Raw genomic sequence first — 20,749 nt, 5'->3', positions numbered from 1 at the left:
TTCTCAGACCTGCAGTGTGCCACCTTGGCTTGGAGACCTTGAATTGTGCTCCTCAGGACTCAGGAGGATTTAGCCTGTGGACGAGGTGTCAGAAAGAGCTGAACAGCTCCGAGACGAGGAGCCTTTGGAAACCTGCCTGCATGTCCCACTGTGGTCTCCGCACCTGGCGAATGCGATCGTGCGTGAATGCAACACTGAGCATGAAATGGCCTCTCCTGAAGGTTGAGTGTTCTTCGAGCAGATGTTCCCTGAGACCATTAGTGGCGATGCTGGGCTTCTAGATGGTGGCTCATTTGATCTACATGTGTTGCCACTTTGTTTAATAGCAAAATAAATAGTGAAATCATCATATTTGATTAGGTCAAAGCAGGAGGGTCTTGTTTTCGGTCATCAAGTGTCTGTTTATGGTGTGCAGACTGTGAAGATAAACAACCCAATATATTTAGAGTGATGTGATGCTAATGAAACATGGAGATAGCTGGCCAAAAATTATTTCTAGAGCAGATATCCAGGGACCAGAAAACACTTAATGGACACTTAATATGCCCTCTGAGACATGCAAGATTGTCTGGAGCCCTATTAAATCCATAGAGACACCAGCCTCCCCAGAATCTGAATTATTTTTATGTTTTCCAGCCTGTTGTTTGAGAGCTAAAGCAGCAATTTTTATCGAAGCGTGTAATATCAGTTATTGCACTGCCTGGATGGCACGTGCCTGTAATCTGCTCACTCTGGTGTGACCTCTCCTTCTGCAGCTGTGCACACAGTGAGCGACCACTTACCCAGGGAACGGCACACTCACACCACCAGCTCACAAACACCGCGTGGACAGGCCAGCACGGCCGGGCTGTACATGTGTGACTGGCGCATCTGCTTTCTCTCAAGTGACAGCACCAAAGTCATCGGCATCGCTTCTGTTTTATATTCATTGAGCTGGTGACCAGCATTTGTGATCCTTGGTGCTGAATAAAGGGTAACCGAGTGTGTCATGAAGATATTTTGTCTTGCTAAAAGTTGAAATAAGAGACAGTGAAAACATGAGGAAGGTGGTGTCACAAATCAAAAGCACTGAACAAGCAACATTCCGTCTCTGGTCTCCGGGATTTGGATCCAAGGAACCTCCAGCTCTTGTAGATGGCTTGTTGAAGACTTTTCTTTGCCTTTCCTTCTGATGGAGTGTGGAAAGCTGAGTGAGTAATGGGTAAGGCCTTGCCTGGATATTTATTCTGTTTGAAAGGGAGCTTCTGATGAGTCCGCCTTCATGGGTCCTTCACAGTTGTTCTCTGTAAGCAGTCAGGCATGCTGCATTTACATGAAACAGGAAAAATAATCGTTCCTGAAAAAATTTATAAGACAAACCCCTGAATGTGGTTTGCTCCTGTTCATAGATGTTTGACAATCTACACAAGAATTTGGGTATTCAGACATATTTTTTTAAAACATCTTGATATTTACAAAGCAGTTTAATTTGAACGATTATTCAACCACAAACCCTCTCTGTCATGCCTTGGTTGCTATCTGTGACAATCCTGATTAAGAAGTGCAAGTTATGCAAGTAAAACAACACCAAAATTAATTCAACCAGCAAACCACGACATAGCACATGTAGTTAAATGCCTTGAATGTTAACAACAAAAACATGCCTGAAGGGGTCTGGCAAATTTACCAGCCATTCACCAACGCACAGAAAAAGTGAATTACTAAAAGGTTTTTGTTGTAATGACTAAATCAAATCTCACTGTTTACAAATGCGCATTCTTAGCTCAGATGCTGCAGCATTCACCAGACCAGTTTCAGACCTTATGCTGTGCACTAAAGCCTGCGCTTGACATTGCAATCACAAAATACTAGATTTTATCAAAAATCTGCATGGGGAAGCTGGCATGCAAGGTGCCAGGCTATGAATTTACAGAGCATTAGTCATGGCACATTAACTCTCTGTGTGCATATAGGGATTGAGAGACATCTCTGTGAACCCCAGCCCTCCCGAAAGGAGCTGCCTGGTTCAATCTCGTCCATATGAGGACTGGGAGAAACAGGCACCTCCCGGGGCTTTCCATTCTACCCAGGCAAGTGTGTTGAAGAGAGTTTTAAGATGAGTTTGAAGGTGATAATCAGCTTGAGTGATGCCTAGTTGCCCATTATGAGACATTAAAGACACGAGATAAAACTTCTGCTCAAGAAGAAAGCTGTTCAGAGCTGGGTATATGAGTCCACTGTGTATGTGGTTGCCATAAGGTGCGGAGGCAGAAGAGAAGGAATCAAGACTAGAGCCATGAGGAGCTTCACATGAAGCTGGGAAGGGAATGTAAAAGATCTTCCAAAGGAAATGCTGTGGGAGCAATCAATAGAGTAGAAGAGAGTTTGCAGAGGACAAATCTGGAAGAAGGCACCTCAGAAGAGGGAGGAAGGAAAGTGATGGGAGAGGGAAGATCATGTTGCATTTTGTCAGTGTCTCCTAGGAACAGAAGAGGGCTCTGTGAGGCTGATTAACCATGTGCTAGCTATAGAGCACATACCTGGACAGCTCAGCCAAAATAGAGCAGCTTGTTGAAGCCACATAAACTAAATGTATTGATGAGCTCAGAGTCACCGTCTGGCAGGGGAAAGGACAGGACTAAGCAATGATGGTGATGCTCAAAGAGGATAGCGCAGCACCAGAGTCAGGGACAAAGGAGGGGATAAAGATGATTGACCAGATCTTCCAATCAAGCCAGGACTGTGAATCAAATTCAGAGGTGTGGGAGGGCAAGTGGGCTGTCAAGGGTCTGTTGGGTCCCTGCTGTGGGACATTGGAGTCTGAGAATGACAGAAGAGGCACTGAGTCAAAATCAGGCAGGATGGTTCCTGGGGAGGAGTAGAAGGGAGAGCAAGGAAGCCGAGCAGAGAACTGGAGAAGAAAGGGCAGGAAGAAGACAGAAATGCTGGAATAAGGAAAGAAAGGTCAATGATGGCAGGGGGACACGTGCTTTCATCCTGCAAGGGAGAGCAACCTGCTTAGAGGCCAGGGAGGTCCCTGCTCATTCATGCCCTCCCTGTAGCTGTCTGCTGAAAAACGGGGTCCTGCTAGTGAGGAGACAGGGATGAGCTCAGGGGATCCAATGCCTTCTGTGCCATCATTGCACTGGCAAAAATTGCTACAAGTGTCCCATTGAGCTTGTTTGGTTAGTAAAGTGGAAAGGTATGGTCTTCCCATGAAGATCTTCCCTTTCACCTCTAGGAGGAGAGAACTGAACAATGTAAAGAGGACACAAGTTCCCAGGAGCCCTGAATCCTGGGTCCCAGACTGCAAAGCTGAATGGGAACCTGACCATTCTGTGTCCAGTCCTGCTAGGCATACATGCAATACATAGGATGATTCAATTCACAAGAAAAGTCACGCCACTCTCCTCACACCAAACACAGCAATGGCACATGGGAGTGCAGGTGGTGACAGGGTCTCCTGTGCATCTCAGGACGTGACAATGGTAACATAAAGTCAGATTTGTGGGCATCTTTTCCTCGCACTCAGATGTCCTGGCTGTTCAGTGTTTGCTCACGTCAGAGAATTTGCAGCAGAGACATGATTCCCTGCCAAAGCACCTCTAATGTGCTCTGTATCTCTGACAGACGTCTGCCAGAACTTCTCAGAAAGTTGGTCTGCTCCTGTATCTTCAAACTGTCCTCTCAGACAGTGAAGCAGCTGTCTACAGTAACCCCCTTCTCCTCCAGCTTCAGAAACTACAGCTCTAATGACAACATGAGTGAAGAGGGGCGTGTGGATATGGACACGTTCAGGGTAGTGCTGGTGCTTCCTGGAGTGCCCCATGGAAAGAGGCTCTCCTGCACCGTTATTCAAAGTTTCTTTCCTGTGCTATTTTTTACATCTTTACTTTTCTATATCGCTTCATCATCCACGCGGGGGAGAGGTGCTCCAGGACCCTTCAGCAGCGTGAGTGCAGCCCCACACACCTCACCATCCAATGACAAGGTGACATTTCATCCATCCAGCAGTTATTCAATGAAACTCTGTTTTGCTGTGATAAATGGGGCAGACAGGGAATCAATTTCCTTCCCCTGCCTGCAAGGCGTCAGAGGGCTGCTTTCACCAGGAGGCCTTCTCTCTGCCTCAGTGCTCAGATTAATTTATTAGGAGTTAATTAATCAGGCCCATTGATTGGCTGTCACATTGCTGGATGGTTAGTCTGCTCTTGGGTCAGGAGGTCACATCAGAGTAGTTCCTTCTGTCCTCTTCTCTGTGTGGCACCTTTCATCACCAAGAGAGGTGGAGCAGCAAAGAGGAGCAGGAAGATGAAGGCTGGCCTGTTCGACAACCAAAATGGTCAACAGAAGAGTGGAAATATAAGTCACTTCCCACTTGCATGGAGTTTGCACACCATGTGAAGGATGGGGATAGCTTCCACAATTCCTCACTTCCAAAAAGGAGGAGTTCCTGAAAGGAGGTTGGAGCATGGAGGGGGTTGGTCTCTTCTCCCAAGTAGCAAGTGACAGGACAAGAGGAAATGGCCACAAGTTGTACCAGGGCAGGTTTAGATTAGTTATTAGGAAAAAATTCTTTACAGAAAGGGCTGTTGGGCATTGGAACAGGCTGCCCAGGGCAGTGGTGGAGTCACCATCCCTGGAGGGGTTTAAAAGACGCATGGATGAGGTTCTCCGGGACATCATGTCCAACCATAACCTAACTCTGGTACTAAACCATGTCCCCAGGAACCTCATCTAAATGCCTTTTAAACCCCATAGTCACCATCACTGGAGGGGTTTAAAAGGTGTTTAGAAGAGGTTCTTAGGGACATGGTTTAGTGCTAGAATTGGGTTAGGTTATGGTTGGACCCGATGATCCTGAGGGTCTCTTCCAACCAAAATGATTCAATGATTCTATGATTCTATTCTGTTCTATGATTCTATGAACATGAAGAAGAGTCATGAGGTGCATAGTCAGAGGGTCAGATGGAGCCTTGGGTTTCCACCCAGCAGACTCCCACTTGCTGCTGCCCTTGGGTCTGATGCAGTTAATGGATACAGAAAGTCGCTATGGTCCAGGTGGGACATTGCCCACATTGGATTACTTGCTTGAACAAGTATCCATGAGGCAATGAGCAGTGGGGTTTTGGAGAGTAAAGATTTCTGGGAATCAACACTGCAGAACAGGAATGAATGTATCCATCTATGTAAATTCAGGGAAAGGCTACATAAAAAGAAAGGGATCACCCTCAGTGGAAATGGTGTGAGAATTTGAGGCCAACAACCCTGGACCTTGCAAGAAAACTCATTGGATTTTTAATGACCATATGTGATCAGCATCTCAAATTTTCTCTGAAGGGCCACCACCAACAGCAAAGCATACTTATTAAAAAGCAATGTTTCCTGAAAATGTGCCTTAAAGCAAAGCACTGAACAGGTTTCGTTTTTTTGCTTATCCAGGAGGGCATTAGACAGTGACCTGGTAGATATTCATAACTACCTGCATGGGAGGGAGATTTCTCACAGCAGAAGGCTCTTCAGTTGGACAGAAAAAGGTCCAGGGTTGTGAAACCGGAGTTACAGAAAGGTTAAAATTAAAGTGCATTTTTTTTAAAGTGAGAGTTTAACTTCAGAATTTGTCTTGAGAGGTGGCCAGTTCCTGCCCTCTTGTGACTCTTCCTGCAGTCTGGGGTTCCTGACTGTGACCCTGCAGATCTGTGGACCTGAGCTGGGCTAGGACCTTGGCTCATAGCTCTGCTGGACCTACCAAGCATTTAATGCCACTACCCTTGTCACATTCAGCATCTGTTTCACCTGCTGAGTGATTCAGAATTGTGGTCTTTGGCAACCTACATCTTCCTACTGGAAAAGCAAGTGGTTACAGCCAATGGTATTTGTTCACTTCTTTATCAAGACAGACTTTATCTAAAGAATGCACTTCCACTACCATTTCCTCTAATGCTCTAAAACTGAGCTTGCATCTACAGGACCTATTGGGAAATCAGACAAAGGGCTGAGGTGATTATTCCTCCCTTTCTCTTAACCCTGTTCCTTCTCGAGCCCTTTTGGGGATCAGCAGCAGTCAATGCTGCAGTTATTCCTGATGTATGGTGTTTGCTCAGCCTCTGCTTCTCTTTTTCTCCTGGACTGCCTGTCCCATGAAATCTGACAGTGCAAACATTGGCAGGGGATCCACAGGGTTGTGCTCCCATCACTATCTGTGCTCTGCTCTGTGGGGATCTCGTGTCTCATCTGGAAATAGAAGTGAATGGGCACTCTGGGGCTCTAGTCATATGAGTCCAGATCCTCAGCAATTTACACCATGAAAATCTTAGAGGACAGACGGAGGGCTGTCCCTTGTCCTGTCTCCTTTCAGCACCAGTCTCCTTGTTTGTTGTGACCATAAATATTCTCTCTCACAGGGAGAAGGGAGATTGAAGTCATTGGGGAGCTTTCTAGATGGGAGAGAAAGGAACCAGCACAGCCCTGAGGATGCAGTGTGGAATTGTATCCATGTACAGATGTTCGGTTCACAATGTTTGGCTTTTGACAGAAAACATACATTTTTCTCAGCAGGCAGACACATAGATGGAAAAACACAACAACACTATTTATCTTCAAAAGCGAAATCCCAAACTTGAGTTTTGTTTCAAAATCATTTGAATGAAAATGCTCTAATCAGACTTGTGCCACAGTATCAGGGGTTGGAAGGTGCTAGTGGGAAACCATATTTTGCTGTATTATGTTTTTACATAACCAAGTATGATAAGGCTTGCTGCTGAGTTGCTTTGGAGCAGAGTTCCCACCCTACCTGCCCTTTGGTTTCTCCTTTTGGCACTGGAGATCAACCAGAACTCCTCAGCTCTGCTGAGGACACTAAGGAGGGTTTAAGCTAAAGGTGCATGTTTGGCAAATCCTGCCTGATAAAATTTAGACGAGTGACAAGACCAAGGGTCTTCTCAATGCACAGTAAGCTAATCAAACTCCCAGCCGCATTTTCTGTGAAGAAAACCAAAATGCCTTGATTATCAATCAGAAAGACCTACCACATGTCAGGGGCTCGCAAGCAGAAAGCAGAGCCAGCCTGGGAAGCCTTTGGGCTCTGGGCAGCAAAGCCAGAGCTTCCCTACCATGCTGCAGGTCTGTGTGCAGTCACATCGAATGAGAGATCCCTGCTGGACTATGAAGAACCATCTGGGCACGTGTGGCATGTCCTCTCAGCCCAGTTCATCCCAGCACTTGTGTCTGGGCATCAGGGTACTGGAACTGTTGGAATTTGGATCTCATACTAGCATGTCTAGCTGGGGAAAAAGGTTATTTCCACATGAACCCATAATAGTGCAGGAAACTGCTGGATGTTTTTTAGTGCTGCAACCACATTCTTGTCCAGCTGTGAGTTCTCTCACATATGCTCAAAAGAGTTGACTCTCACCTAGCAGCTCCCTATCAAACCATAATCTTCCTTTGGAATCGATCTCTTCTTATATGATTGGTTACAACTGAAGGCTACAAGAAAGAAAGAAGCTGGGCTTCCTTTGCTTCTTTTGCTTCTTTTGCTGCAGAGTGTTTAGCCATGGTTACAAGACAAGTATTTCTCAGACGACTCCCACAGCCCTGTGTGCACAGAGCCTGCGCAGCCTTGAAATGGCAGTAACCACATGCACCATGTGCAGCCGAGCACACCCATGGGACACTGTGCACATGTGTACACACGTGTGTGGAGACATAAGAAATAATCAGTCCCTGCCCCTATCAGCCTTTAAAATGGACAGCATGCACTCAACATGCAGTCCGTGACTGAGGGGCACTCTGGCCTAACCCATTATCTTGGTAAAGTATTTCCTGTGCCTGGAGGTGTCCTGCCTCCCTTTGGGGGTCTCCAGAGCTCCTTGGCTCACTAATGTCTTCTGTTCAGTTAAGTGAAGCTGTTCCCATCTGCTCTGCCCATGCTACCAGCACAAGCCTCTGCAGCCAAATCTAGTATTGTTGCGTGCATATGCTGGATAGTAGCCCTGAATATATTGTATACAGGGGATGTCTCAGAAATCATATTTATTGTCTCTTAGGCAATGATTTACTTAGCTGGTGATGCCTCGGTCTTTACTTGGCCCCAGATCTTGAGCTATACTGCTTCTGCACAAAAGCATTACCAGCATGATGGTGTCTTCACTGTACATCTCCAAGGAGCTTGCAGTCCATTTTCCTTTGGATGCTAGGCTTGCCCTGCAGAACAGCGTCTGGACTGGGTTAGTACCTTTGGCAGAGCCACTACTTAAGCTCTGCACTTTTACTGTCATGCCTGAATCACATATATTGCCTTGGTCATATTTCCATGTGTTTTTTTCACTGCTGTACAACAGTCACCCTGGATGCATAAGGAAGCAGCAGCTTGTAGTAGCCATCTGTTTTCAGTCTGTGGAAAGAGAAGAAACCCCAGGCGTATGCCTGACTTCCACAGGTTGATCCCACCATTAAAGCTAAGCAGGCTGAGATGGTCTGCCTGACACCCTCAGTCACCCTGAAAAACAGTGCTCACTAATTATAATAATGGAATCACAGAATAACTGGGTTTGGAAGGAACCTCAGAAGGTCTGTGGTCCATATACCTTCCAACATCGACAATGAAATCATACCAGGCTGCTGAAGACATTCTCCATTTGGGTCTTTGAAACCTCCAAGTTTCTTTGCGTGACTGTCCTTATTGGGAGAAAATTTTCCTTATATCCATTCTGAATATGTCTTGTTTCAATTGATATCACAGAATCACAGACTGTTTGGGGTTGAAGGGACCTCTGGAGATCATCCAGCCCAGCCCTGCTCACGCAGGGTCACCGAGCAGATCACACAGGTGGGTCCAGGGGATTTGAATGTCTCAGAGAAGGAGACTCCACACCCGCTCTGGGCAGCCTGGGCCAGGCTCTGGCACCTCCCAGCAAACAAGTTTCTGCTCATGTTCAGATGGAGCCTCCTGTGTTTCAGTCTGTGTTCACTGTCTACTGTCTCTTGTTTCTCCACCATACACTACTGTGAAATGCCTGGATCTATTTGTCTTCCAGACGACCTTCTCAAAGGCACTGGCAAACTCCTAGGACATGCCCCAAGAGCATTCCCTTCTCCAGGCTGAACAATCCCCATTCCCATGCACTCCTTTCACTAGAGCAAGTGGTCCAACCTCATGACCATCTTGGTGACCCTCTACTGAACTTCTTTCAGTTCATCAATATCCATTACAGGAGGCATCATACTGGACACAGGATCAGTTGTGGTCTAAGAAGTACTGAGTACCAGGCAATAACCACTTCCCATGATTTGCTGGACATGATTGTGTTAGTACAGCCCAGGATGATGTTGGCCAACACTTGTGGTATGCACTGGTGACATGTCAGTCTGAAGGTGGAACAAGAAGACCAACTGCAAGAGCTTTTGCAGTGCAAATTTCAACATATGAGAGAACCTGTCAATGACTTTTGTGGGACGTGGACTGGACCCTTTCCACCCAGACAAGATGGTGACAGCCAGTCTGTAAATATTACCAACAGGTAGGGAGATGGAATAGGTCACATGGTACTTTTCTGCAGGAAATTACATTTTGCAGTCTGCGCCATGTTACTTTGTTATTACCAACACATAAATCTGCAAGTGCACAGCTTATTGAGGTTCTCTGACAGCCAGGAGATGGGGAATTGTTACTATGACAGATGGACTGACAAGTACACTCCTATAGAAAAAAACTTTGTTCAGCTTGCAGTTAAGACTGTAAATACATAAACCTTACATAAAATGAGTGTGATTAGAACAGTGCGGATCGAGGGAATGAGGTATCCCATGGCAGGCAGTGCTGGGAGGAGCAGTACCAGGGGTGCTGGATGGAGGTAGGGTTTGAAACTGGGCTGTTTTGTCCCCTCTGGTTCTTATATAGTGAGTATTGTCAGATTAGAAAAGGTGCTTAATCATCCCGTGATCTTCCAGACCTGACTGTGTAAGAACAGCAGCTGGGCTTTGCTTTCACCTCGCTAACTCATGGAGACGTGTGGAGAGCAGCGTCTCTGCCCTGGGTGGTAGCTCTGCCTCGGCCCCTGCGAGTGGGTGTGCAGAGGCCAGATTTAAAGGTAATGCGGCAGGAAAGTGCCTCCAGAAGACTCGCAGGGCGATGCCTTCTGCTTCAGGAAGACCAAGGATTAATTCTCCATTTCACTGACTTTTCAAACTTGTTTCATTACAGGGGAAGTCAGCACGACGGAGCTCTGCTTTGTGCTGAATGTAGCCTGGGGTCAAGGCCCGGGGGACGAGCCTGCAGAAAGTAAAACCAGCAAGAGGTCCATGGGGTGCACGTGGGTACAGGGCAAACCACCTGAGGGGAGATGCCAGTTGTGGTTCCTGTTGAGTCTCCCACAGCACAGCTACGCTCATCCTATCCCAGCTGCGGTGGTGTTGCCATTCTCAGAAAGGAGAGAATCCACCTCAAAAAAGAGCTGTCATCTTGGTGCTCAGGCCAGGCAGAAATTTCCTGTCAAAACAGCAGTTTGACATAAAATAAAGCTGGTGACTCCAGACACTGTCTGTGAAGGCATCTGTTCGGGCTTGGAAACCTTGAGCTTTCTGTGAGACGAATAAAAGTGTGGGCATTTTCAACCAAAAGCCTAGAGGAACGTCACGTTCTCAGGGGGACAGCTCTTGCAGGGAAGATATCCAGGTTTGTGCAGGGACCAGGGCACAGATGTGATCTGTCAGGGATGTCCTGACCTTCTCCGGTGCTTTTCTGCCTGGGGACATGTGGTGAATGTGCCTCCTGGGTGAGCTTGCAGCTGCTTACCCACGTCTGCTGAAACAGCCCCTGTCCCAGCACATCTCCAGAGATGTGGCTTCTTCCAAGGCTGCTCCCAGCTCCCACTGCAACAGGGCTCAGATTAAAACACCATCAGGATAAAGCAGAGGCTTGGGGGATTGATCAGATGGACCACGTGGCTGTGCCCAGATCTTCCAGGGCACCCTGTCACCCTCTCAGCTCTTCAGCAATAACTGTACCCACCCACCACATGGGTGGGGGTGGCTGATGGGTGATGTACATGGGGCCAGTGAGCCAGATGTACAGCGATGGGGGTCCATGTCCTCCAGCACTTGTTCTGCCACGTCACATGGAGTGGTAACTCCCTGCAGTTCAGCGAGGCTCATTTCTGTCTGGACATCTTTGACATTTGATTTGAGGAATAAAGGTCAGGCTCCTCAGAAAATGGTAATGTGGGTTTAATTAACAAAACCTGTGAGAGCCTACATTGCTGCAGACTTACTGGAGGGTGATGGAGCCTCTGGCCACAATGGACTCAGCTGCTGTGCCCCTGATCTTTGCACATCCCCATGAGCAAGCACCACCACGGCTGGTGGGGACACACCTGGAGTGGGACCTGGTCCAGCTCCTCCAACTCATGCTTCTAGAGGGAAACAGGCTCTCTCTGCACCTTCATTCCTCTCTTAAGGCCTCATTTCTGAGTGATCCAGGAGAGCAGAGAAACCTTCTTCTGGAACACATCCTCATCAGCCTGTGGACATGGTGCAGTGAGGGCACAGGACAACCCAGCCTTGGTGTTACTCAAGGTTTTGTGCCTTGAGCGTGGCAGTTTCTGTAGCAGCATCACTGGCTGCTCTTGTCTCTGGTGTCAGTGGTACCTCAGTCCTATTCTAGCTAATGTGTTCAAATTTCTTGTATAATATGGGGGAGTTCGGCTCTGAAACATTTCTTCTTGACACCATATGAGGTCAAAAAAGTCTTTAAAAATTAAGAGGTAAGTCATTCAAACAAAATATTTTAGCGTTTCCAAAATGAATAACTGAGTAAAATTTGGCCACTTCCTGTTAAATTCAGCACAAATTCCAGGATTGTTCATGTCTTGTCTCTTTTCAGACTTTTTTCCCTGTCTGCGGGGAATGTTTCACGAGCTCTGCAGATCCCCTGGCCCCTGTGTACCCATCTCCTTCCCCCACTCCTGGGACCTGTTCTCCCTTGTTTCCTTCTCTAACAGACATAAGCCTTGCTTTTGTGTCTAATAATGTGCATCCCACTGCAATTTCATGCTTTTACACTCACAATGTACACAGACAATACAGCTCTTTTCACATACAAAATTGCAAATATATGGTTAAGCCATGACAAATTTCATATTTACAGTGAAATACTCTCCTTTATAGATGTGCATGTTTTCTGGCCACAGAAATGCTTGAACATTGAACATCTCTGAAAGCTAAATAATCTCTTTCAAGGTAATTTAGGAGCCATCAGCAACTCTCAGCTTTCCATAGCTGGAAATCACTGCTGATATATCTTCCCTCCTCTGCTTTGCTTCCTTAAATAAGGGTAAATGCTAGATATTGTGTTTACCTCTGCAAGATAGCAGAGTCATTCAGCTCCCCATGGCCTAAGCATTAAGGTTTTCTTTCTCTTTACTTGTGGAATTACATTTAAAAATCTGCTCTAAAAGTACACAGACACTCAAAGTCAAGTGCTTCATATGTTTGAAGCACCAAAATTAAGGCTGGCCTCAGCTCCAGCCTCTTGAGTAGGATCATTACAATGCAGGCTTTAATTACATGATCATATACTAGTTTTTCCACAGAATCCCTAACTCATTCCATGCCTGGGTAATCATTCAATATTTCTCTTAATCCTCCCCATTCAATGTGTGCTGCAGGCTTTATTTGCTGCACACCATCCAAACCCTCTGTTGACTATACAATTATTCATTTCCTCTTGGATGTTTCTCTGGCACTTTCATCAGAGTCTATGGATGCTTCTCAAGTGCTAACGAATTTATTTCCACAAAACACCTATGTAATGACCGACCTTGCACTTTCTCCCTTGAGAGCTGAGGCAGAAAGATGAGCACCAACGTGAGAGAGAGTCTGAGTTTGGAGGTTTTCATGCCATCCCACACAGCAGGATCCGGTGCTTGATTTTCTGTGGACTTAGCATTTTTTTGCATTTCATCTGTTCAAAGTGTAGCTCCTGTTGACTTCTGTTACGCGTGCTCAGCATTTCTGCAAACCCGACCCTAAGGATCTCCCACTGGGGACCCTGGAAATGAGAAAGGCATAATTAAGCACAGCTCTAAATTCTGAAGGAAACACATGGGTAGGAAGGAGCCCCCGTGAGAGCACTCTTTCCTCTCATGCAATTCCTCACTTTGTTCAGCAAGGCTTTTCTGGTCTTCCCAGGGAATGAGGGATATCACTTTGTTACACAGTCCCCAGAGCAAGCCCAATCCATGCATTGCATAGACCCTGAATGAGAAAAAAACATGAGTGTGTAATTAAAAGCAGCAAAGACCTTGTGACACCCGTGATCCCAAATTTGCCATCATGAAGGCAACTTGATCTCACGTCCATGTTGTGGGAAAACGTCCTAGCTCTGCCTCGGCTCTTGCTTTTTCCAGGATCATACGCTGTGCTCTTTCTACATTTGGGGTATCCAGCCTTGGTCAGATGTGGGTGTAAGTGATGGAGATGCATTCAGGAGCTGAGTTAGCAACCTGGCTGTCCTGCACCCCAGCTCCAGCTATGAGTGACAGATAAAGCAGTGGCTTAAAACACTAAGATTTAACCCAAGTTGCTCCACTTGCATCTCACATTGGAGCTTGATATGGTGAGTTTCCCATTTTTATTTCCTATTCGCCAGCAGAATTTGGCATCTGTGGTGGTTTGTGATACCACGACTCAGGGTTTTAGCAAGAAACCTGAAGGGTATTTGAGAGCCGATTGCCCCTCTGTGCTGTCAACCTGTCATGAGCCCAGAGCCAGGTGTTCCATGGAGCTGGGGACATGCTCTGGGAGCCCCACATGGAATCCCACAGGTAACAGCAGCTGCCCTCCCATCCTCAGCTTTGCACAGGTCCTGCTCTTCTCCCATTGACAGGATCAAGCAGCAGTCTGTCCCTTTCCTTGTTGTCCAAGCAGACAGTAGCTTGGCTTCTCTGTTTGTTTAGGAAAGGTTTCATGTTCACCTTCCCAAACTCCCAGACAACTGCTCTGACATATTTTCCCTGTCAATGCAAAGACAACACAGTCTGGTAAAACAGCTGCCTGAGCCTCCCAGGTTACAATGTTCTTGGTATTAAAAAGCTGTTTTCCCAGGGACTGGCAGGGCAGTCTCAAGTCTCACGTGGTCCAGACCAGCACTTCAGCTTGCCTCTGGAGAGACACACCATGTTCCCACTTCCAGACCTACTTTTCTTGAGATGCTTATCTCCAGACAACATGCATCAGCATTTCAGACAGCACTGACCCACCTGCTTTTGAAAGAAGGTAGCCATGTTATGTTTCTCTGTACCCACACTAACATCCACCTTTGCTGGCTGTTTTGGACACAGCACCATACTTCTGGCACTAAGCTGGCTCCGAGCAGGGCCAGCAGGTGCTCAGAGCCATGTGCAACAAGGTGCTTTGCAGCCGTTCACAGAGGAAAATACAATTCCTGCAGCAGCAGAGTTTGTGGTTGTACTGCAGAGAGGGCTGTTTGCTGGCCACAGCTCCACTGCTGCTGTGCCTGCCCTGTCCGTATGTCCAGTGGTCAGAAATCTTTTAACTGAAACCTTGTGGTGGAAACCATGTCCAGAGGCTTCCAGTAAGAGCTTCTTTTCAGAATCTGTGCATCTCGGGGTAAAACTCTTCCAGGCTCCTTGAAGTAGGACCTTTAGGTTCTCAGATCTTGTGTGATCCTGCGTTTCAGCTCATGCTGTTCAGTGAACTCAACTCATTGTGACGGATAGATCGCTCTGCTGCTTGTCATAGCTCTGCTGTCCACCTTCAACCGCTCCTTCTAGACCTCTGGTGATGCCACCGAGGAGGATGGCCAAAAACAGACCACAGGGAGCCCTATTCATCCCCCTGGATGACAGTTTCTCATGGTAGCTCTACATTGAATGCTTCCTTGTTGAAGATTGTGGCATGTCTTCTGTCAATGGGACCAGCTGGAGCCTCTGCAGGTCCACAGGTACACTGTGAGAGATGAAGGGCTTGCAGAGGGTGGATATGGAGAGCAGAAGACCCAGAGGCCACTCAGTGATGTTGAGGACAATCAGCTGTCCCAGTCCAAAAAGACCAGAGAGGAGAAACATTGTGGCCTGCTGGTCTGAAATGTCAAATCTGTGGGAGCTCTCATGAGGAACCCTAGGACAGGTAGAGTAGGGTGCCCAAGGGTCCTAGGGTGCATGTCAAGCTCTCCATCCACAGTGAGGTGAGCCCAGGCTGAAAATGGTCCTGCCTGCACATCCTGCATGGCTCTTCAGATGTCACAGGTTGGGCAGGTGCTGGTTGCTCTTCACCTCCCCAAAGCCGTGCAGACCGTGGCCAGGGAGGCTGGGTCTCCTTGAGAAGCTTTCCCCAACCTGTTCAGGCTCCAGCTCCTCCCATCTGCATCTCCACAGGTAAAGTGTGTGTGTGCGTGTGAAATTCAGTGATCCATTTAGGACTGAGAAGATTAAAGTGCCCAGAGAAAATGAACTCTTTTGCTCATTCAGGAGGGAACTGGGGTGCTTGTACTGAGACACCAGCACGCTGTACTACAGAAAGCTAAAACTGTAACCAAGAAAAACCTGTATTTTACAGAGTGTCATAAGGGAATAACATCTGAAGCTAACTGAGCAGTTTCATAACTTGTACTGAACCTTCGAACATACCATTTACCAAAATGCGAAGAATTGCTGTCCCTGCCTGTGAGGGATTGCAATGCATTTCACTGCTAAAGATGACTCAAACTGAAATGAAACAGTTGAATTAGAAAATCACTATGATTTTGGAGTGAGTTTAATTGATTAATTGAAGGATTTGTGATTGCAGGGTACACAGAGCAAGGCAAAACAATAGTTATTGTTGAGTTGGACTGACTTCCGAGCATGCACATGAAATTGCTGTGTCTGTGACATGCCGCTACAGGTGCTGGAGAGCGAAAACCACATTATGTGGTCTGTGCAGCAAATCAAATGAACGGCCAAGCAAAAAGGCACAGCATGGGAAACACTCAAAGACTCCGTGCTTCATATATGTGATAGCCTCATGCTGCAAATGATTCTCAATTAAGAAACAAATCCTACAGCTTGGGCAACAAATTGGGGTAAATGCAGAGCTAATGTGCTCATCAGAGTAAAAGCAAAACTTATCTTCACAACTGCAGATAAAAAGATGAAGCCCACTGAGAATGTAGTAACACCTATGAAACTGTTTAATTAGGTTGAAGGAAACAACAGGTGAGTTTTGTGTTTCTTCACAAGTAAAGGATTTCCTACACAGTCTCTCATTTCACAGCAGGTTTACCAGAAGCTACTCACAGAGCTGAAACTCCAGCAAGTCTTGATTGTAAAATAAACATGTATGAAAGACATCCTTGCTCCCCTGTGCTTTAAAGCGACAGTAACACGAGTGCTCTGTTGAGGAATCTCTAGTCTGTTGACACTCAGAGAGGGGGTCTGTGTTTATTGCAGAGGGTGGATGAGACACCATTTGCATTTTAGCACATGGAGGACTTTGGCCCTTCAATGGGTGAGGCTCTTGAGGTGGGATGCTCGTAGTGGGATGTGGTTCTCAAATTAAACCTCAAATGTAGGTGTCCCTTTATCAGCATCTTGATGTGCAGTGGTTGCCCAAGTCCCCACCACATCTCCTGCAGATCCAAGTTTCCATTTGTGCCCACTCTGAATCTGTGGCATCTGCATGGCACCTGCTGTCTGCAGACATGTGGGAGACCCAAATCCTTCTGTGGACAGAGCTGGAAGCTCAGTGGGACCCCCAGAGCACTTGACATGATGCTGGACACCTGTCTGTGAACACCAGCCCTCCAGAGATGGTAGTGGAAACTCAGGCATCCAGCACGCATGGAAGCAACAGACTTGGTGATCAAATCTCAAGTAAGTCTTGCCTGGATGTCTTTCAGGAAGGTACCAGAGCCTTCGATGCACAAATGAAGTATTTGCTGGGATTGATTGTTCAAATGTAGCTCTGTCCATCTAGACACATCCACCTGTCCATGTGCCCTGGAGACCAAAGCAGGGAGGTGGACATGCTGCAGCACACTCAGCTTGTTTGGGAAGCAACAGCTTCCATGGGAGCCTGAGCAACTAGCTTATCTTCAGGCTTCGACAAACAGGTGTGTGAAGTGAGAACAATCTCGTATTTTGTGCTAGAAAGGGGAATGGCCCCTTCATTTTGTGCAGTTTATTCAGGATGTGCTGTATAATGTGGCAGAGACAGGGCTGGGACCTTGCAGGACTGCAACTGTTTTCAGGGCCAGCTACAGGCTACGGGGAGTAGAAACATAATTTTCCAAATCTGCAATGATTTCCAGGGTAGAATTAAACAATAATAACAGATAATTGGCCAGGCTGCTTGCCTGGAACAGAATATGTATTGACCTTGCTAGCTGACGGAATGCCTTTGTAAAGCTGGAATCAGTTGAATGCTGCTAATAGACGGAGATTGGAGACAGACACAGAAGTGGCTTCAGAATTTGCACACCATGTTTGCTGAACTATCACAGGCTAGTGTTTGAAGGAGCATCCTCCTGAGGTATCAGGCAGTGGGTCACGGGCCAGGTACAGCGTGCTGGCCATTGGTGTTACCTGGAGAGTGCAGTGGTTGGAAGTCAAAGACAGTGACCAAGCCTGGAGCTTGGGATGGCAGCACGGCCCCCACATGGAGCAGCTCTCAAAGGACTCTGTAAAATGAATGGCATTGCTGGTGCTAGGATCTCAGTGGAGGATTGCTCCACAAAACCCTGGCACCCTGAAATGCTTTAAACCAACCTGATAGCAACTAAATGCTTCTGAAGATACGAATCTGTGAAGCGTATGGAGACCATCCTTCTGTGTGTGGTGCTGCACATCAGTACAGAGCAGCAGTGCTGCTTTGACTGTCTGCGATAAGGATGCACTGCTGCTGCTTGGACTGCTAGACTGGTCTTTCCAGCCATGTCCTTCCTCTTTAAGTTGCACAGTCAAGGTGAAGGGGTGGGATTTATAGCCAGGGGTCAGCAAGAAGCTGGACAAAATGGGTGTGGGGAGCCTGGACCAAGGGGAAGTCGGAACTTGCCTCACCCCATGCTCAGAGCAACTCTCTCCACTGCCACAGGTATTGTGAAGCTACATCTCAGAACAACTGTACTGAAAACATGGGATATCATTTTCAGAAGTCCTTGTCTTGCTTATGAATTGGGAGGAAGTTGTATATAACCTTCTTCTGTCTGCGTTTTTTGTTAGGGTGTTACACTGTGCGTCACATCTTGTTTAGGTGAACAATATCTCTAAGCAGACTCTGTGTCCCACTCCTGCTGGTGTCCTTCACATGTCCAAGCTGTCAGGTCAGAACGAAGAGTTCCTGGGAAGGTGAGAGCCTGCAGCCTTTGTTCTGATGAGAGAGACCCCAAACCCTAGAACTAAACATCAAACCTTACCTCAGGATGAGAAACTGGAGGAAAAATTGGCTTTTTAAGCTTTCCATCTTTCCCCCAAATTGCCAGGATCCTGTTTTGGAAACGGCCAGCTGCAGCTGTCAGATATCTGCTGCAGGCAGGGAGTGCTAAATGAAGCACGGAAACCATCTCCATAAGTGTGGGAAGTTATTCAGATTTAACTCTTTGCTGCAGAGATCCCCCAGTGCCCATGAGGACATCACTGGACCAGGAGCCATTTGCATACACCATGCAGAGTTAACCTATCCGAGTTAACCTATCCGAGATAGCTTCTTAGGAAGAGGTCATGAGCTTCTCCTCCACATATGTCCCCTTGCAGACACTGGCACAGACTTGCACTTCTTTGTGGGTTGGTTAAGTGTTCCCCTGGTACCTGTCTTCATCAGAGTGATGAACCGCTTCTGCAAGTGGATTTGCAGATTTGGTGCCAAGGTGTTCAATGCTTGTGCATGCTGATGTGGTGCGGAGAAGTTCCTGCTTTTGTGGAGCTGCAACTTCTGGCTACATTCAAAGGTTATTACATGTATGAACAACATTCTGTGGTTACAGCGCTTTGCTTTTATGTTCTGTCTCTGTATTTTCTCTTTTTTAAACATTGTGTAACTGAAGGGCTGATGATTCCAAGTGCAGTGCTGGTGGGTGAAGGAGACAGCAGGAATTTAGCAAGGCGATGAGGTAGCATCAGCAGGTGCAATTCACCCACTGCAGAGCCTCCTCGGTGCTGCACGCTCCCACTGAGAGCACAGCGACAAGGTGACACACGTGCCCACCGTCACAGCCCACTTGCCATCCTGGCTCTGCTTGTATGAGCTCACCCGCTTGCCACACAGAGATGGACCCTGCCCGAGGACAGTTGCCAGTGTGCTCAGATGGGATTGCCCTGAAATAAACAGATTTCAAAGCTCTCAGAAACATGACAGCAAAGTGAAAGGCACAGTTGGGAGGTCCTCATGGAGCAATCTGTCATTTGCAGTGTAGGCCCCCTGCCCACCCCCTCATGGGGGGAATGAAATCAAAGCCAGACTGTGAACAGCAGAAGCAGAGGGCTCGGTGAATCAGTGCAGCTCTGTGGGAGTTTGCTTGGGCCCCCGTGCACATGGGAGTGGGCTGGAGTCCCATCCCATGCTGTGGGACCACGGCCAACACAGAGGCTAAGTTGAGGTTGCTCTCTCATACATTGTTTTTTAATCTGGGGTCTTGAAGTTCATCCTTGAGAGATGTCTAAGCTGTGGCTTCGTGCTGCTCTGTAATGGTGGGACCACAGAGCATCAGGGATGCTGCAGACTTAGCTGCTCTTCGGGACTTTGCTGCTCTTGGGGACTTTGCTGTTGGTCCAGGCCACCAACAGGGAGCACTGCGAGGCCAGGCTTGGCTCAGGGAGTGTGTGTATTGCAGACAATGACTTTGAGAGCACTTAGGGGCCTGAGTGGGATTTAGGAATAAATCAATTACTGGATTAAAATAATCAAGGAGCCTGTTTGAAATGAGCTTTAGAAAACTGAAGTGTTGGTAAATTCACTGCAGAGCGCTGCGGGGCAGCGATGCATCCTTCCCTGCTTTTCCTCTAGCCGCAATGTGCAGGAGGGGAAGAGACTTTGCCGTCCATGCTGCTTTCATGTCCTGCTGGCCATGTAACTACTGCGGGTCTTGAAGTGCACACCTCCTCTCTTGACAAGGTGGACAGGCTGAGTCTGCAGTAAATCAGAACATAAGCTTAAAAGGGTCTTAAAAAGCGTCTGGATCTCCAACAGCTCTACCAGGGTGGGTTTTAGTTAGATTCAGCAAAGTGCTACAGAGTGAAGCTGATAGCAAAGATTAACTCCTTCAGTGTCTGGTATCTGCTCAAAGCTTCCCTGAATCCCAGCTGCAGCCCAGGCTGCCTGGGGTGCACTTTGCAGATTGTCCTGCTTTGAATTGCAAAGAGCAACCAATGCAGGCATCCACAGAGACCTGTGGCCACGAGCCATCTGCTGTCACAGATCACAGGTCATGTATCCCAAGCTGTCCCTCAGAGACCTGTTGGTCCATCTGCTCCAGGGAAAGTGGAGGAGCAGAAGGGTGCAGGTTTGTCCCTGAACAGCCATGTCCCAGGTGAGAACTTTTGGGAATGTGTCCTGTCCTCAACACCAAGCCCCAGCAGAGCTTATTTACATTGGGACAGGAGAACTGAGGGGGATGTACAGAGATGTACACATGCACTATGTTCTGAATATTTGCACAGGATTTGTCCTGTGCCAGGAGGTGGGCTGCCCCTGGGACCCCACACCACGGTGTGGGCAATCATCAGCAGGACAGAGCCAACCAGACCAGGCTGGATGAGAGAAATATCCCTGAGAAAAT

The sequence above is a fragment of the Columba livia genome, chromosome 17 (assembly GCF_036013475.1).
Source record: "Columba livia isolate bColLiv1 breed racing homer chromosome 17, bColLiv1.pat.W.v2, whole genome shotgun sequence".
Classification (NCBI taxonomy): Eukaryota; Metazoa; Chordata; class Aves; order Columbiformes; family Columbidae; genus Columba; species Columba livia.
Note: the sequence above shows the minus strand (reverse complement) of the source record.